Here is a 2,950-nt window from a genome sequence, read left to right as displayed (position 1 = left end):
GTGACAAAGACTCAAGCAGTGGATCAGGGCTACAAGTGTTTCTCTTTCCCTCTCCCTCCCTACCCCTCTACCCTCTCTGTCAATACGTTAATTAATTAATTTTTAAAGTAAAGTTTTTTAATAGGCCAGACCTACAAGGGATACTAACAACATTCACATGAAGTTAAAACATAAAATAACCTCATTCACTGAAGAAAAACAAATAAAACTCAGGAAATGAGTCAAATAAGACGAGGGACCTAACAGGACTCAGGTCAGCAAAGACGGGAGGCACAGAGGCATGGGTGGTGCAGTGGACTCGGTTAAGGAATATTCTGGCTACTGAAGATGCCTCCCTGGGGGAGTTTTCGTCTTCTTTCCTTTATTCCTTCCATTCTTTCTTTCTTCCTTTCTCTCTCTCTCTTTCTTTCTTTCTTCCTCTCTTCTTAGCCAGGGCCCTGCTCAGCTCTGGCTTATAGTGGTGTGGGGGACTGAACCTGGGACCTGGGAGCCTCAGACATGAGAGTCTCTTTATACAACCACTACTCTGTCTCCCCCACCCAGGGGTAATATTTTTCCAGAAAGCAAAACATTATAATTCAAAAACACTTATGGACTTGTAAATTAAGGGTACTCAAAGAACAAATTAAAACTTTAAAAAAAATTATCAAATGAGTGGTTTAAAAATTGTGGTCTATATACACAATGTAATACTATTCAGCTGTTTAAAATTATGAGGTTATTTCCTTTGCATCCCCTTGGATGAAACTCAAGAAAATCATGTTGAGTGAGGCAACCTAAAAAGAGAAGGACGCTAGTTAGTGTGACTTAATACGATAGGGACAGGGAAGGATAGCACAGGGTGACACATGGATGGACATGGGGCACTGCACCACAGCAAAGGACTCTGGGAGGGAGGGAGAGCACAGAGTGGGACATGGATGGACATGGGGCACTGCACCACAGCAAAGGACTCTGGGAGGGAGGAGAGCACAGGGTGACACATGGATGGACATGGGGCACTGCACCACAGCAAAGGACTCTGGGAGGGAGGAGAGCGCAGGGTGAGACATGGATGGACATGGGCACTGCACCACAGCAAAGGACTCTGGGAGGGAGGAGACACAGGGTGAGACATGGATGGACATGGGGCACTGCACCACAGCAAAGGACTCTGGGAGGGAGGAGAGCACAGAGTGAGACATGGATGGACATGGGCACTGCACCACAGCAAAGGACTCTGGGAAGGAGGGAGAGCACAGAGTGACACATGGATGGACATGGGGCACTGCACCAGAGCGTAGGACTCTGGGAAGGAGGGAGAGCACAGTGTGAGAAGCTAAAAGAAAAAAAAAAAAAAAAAGCAAGAACTCTGCATCTGTAAAGTGCTCAAAACATCAGGAGACTCTAACACTTTTCTTGAGCTAATGTTAGAATGTTGCACCTGGGGAAAAAGAAATGAAGGGCAAGTAAGCTTTTTTTAATGGATTAAGGATACTGATGAGGAGGCTCGAGGAGGAGAATGTAATAAGAACAGAAGGCAAATGGTGAGGGGGAGAAACGAGTAAAGCTCCGGGGGCACCTGGGGGAGCAGAGGATTCTGAGCAAGTCTTCACTTGACAGCTAATGGCCGTCTCTGCACAGGACCACCAAGCGTGTCTGGAGACCAGAGCGCCCGCAGTGCCACCCCCCGCCTGTCTTAGCTGACTGATGCTTCTTCTCCAACTGTTCTCTGTCTCCGCTGGATGTATCAACGACTCCATCTTGTTGGCTTTTAATATGTGAAGAGATTCTAAAGAGCCGGTGGAGCCCAGATAGGGGGCGTGCATTCTGTGCCGCTGCCCAAAATAGCCTGCCCCGTTCTTGGCACACCTCTCTGCAGGAACTCAGATTTGACACAAGGGTCATCTAGCTCCCTGAGAAAAGCCAGAGCGTTCGGTGCCAGAAACAGGGTCAGTATTCCATCTGGGGACTGTGCCTCTCATTTCTGTGAATGAAATTACCGACCGTCAGCTGTGAAAACTTCACCCTCTGTGAAACGGCAGAAGGAAGTCTGCCACTACAAACTCAAGGAGCAGTGTGTCTGATGGTCATTACATGGATACTAAGCAGAAGCTCATCCACCCGCCTCAGAATCTGTTCACGTGACTTGCACTACCCGACGCCACAGTGCCAGGCCGTGATGACCACCTGATTTGGAGGTCAACAGCCACTTTGCCAGAGGGGCCTGGCTGGCAGTAAGACATATCTGAAGTTTTCCATAAAACCTAGTCCAGCAGTTTCTTAAATCACAGTCCTTGGACCCCTGCATCGGAATGACTTGAGGGATTTGGGGTTAAGGGAGCAAAAGACAGCTCCCAGATAGCTTCACTCATAGGTGGAATATAGGTAACTAAATATGTGAACTTAGCAAAACAAAGAAAGAAATGCAAAGATCAAATTGTTTATCACTGGGGGGAGTGGGAGAGAGAGAACGAGGTCACACAACTTAGGTGTGGGTATGGTGTGAAACTCTATATCCCTATAATCACTGTCAAATCACACATAAAAGAAGAAGTAAGACAAGCAAAACCTATCTAGGACGGATTATTTTCCTTTCCTTTCCTTTTTTTTTTTTTTTTTTTTAACAGAGATCTGCTCAGCTCTGGCTGATGGTGTTGCTGGACTGAACTTGCTGAGTTGTGGTGGCTCAGGCATGGAAGTCCTTTGCAGAACCATTATGCAGTCTCCTTCAGCGGTAAACCAAGTTTAAAATAATAAATACATACATATATAGGCAGGCGGTGGCACAGCCAGTTAAGTGCACATAGTACAAAGGCCAGGACCCACCCAAGGATCCGGGTTCGAGCCCTCGGCTCCCCACCTGCAAGGGAGTCGCTTCCCAGGCGGTGAAGCAGGTCTGCAGGTGTCTATCTGTCTCTCCCCCTCTCTGTCTTCCCCTCTTCTCTCCATTTCTCTCTGTCCTATCCAA

This window comes from Erinaceus europaeus, chromosome 11, assembly GCF_950295315.1.
Source record: "Erinaceus europaeus chromosome 11, mEriEur2.1, whole genome shotgun sequence".
NCBI lineage: Eukaryota > Metazoa > Chordata > Mammalia > Eulipotyphla > Erinaceidae > Erinaceus > Erinaceus europaeus.
Note: the sequence above shows the minus strand (reverse complement) of the source record.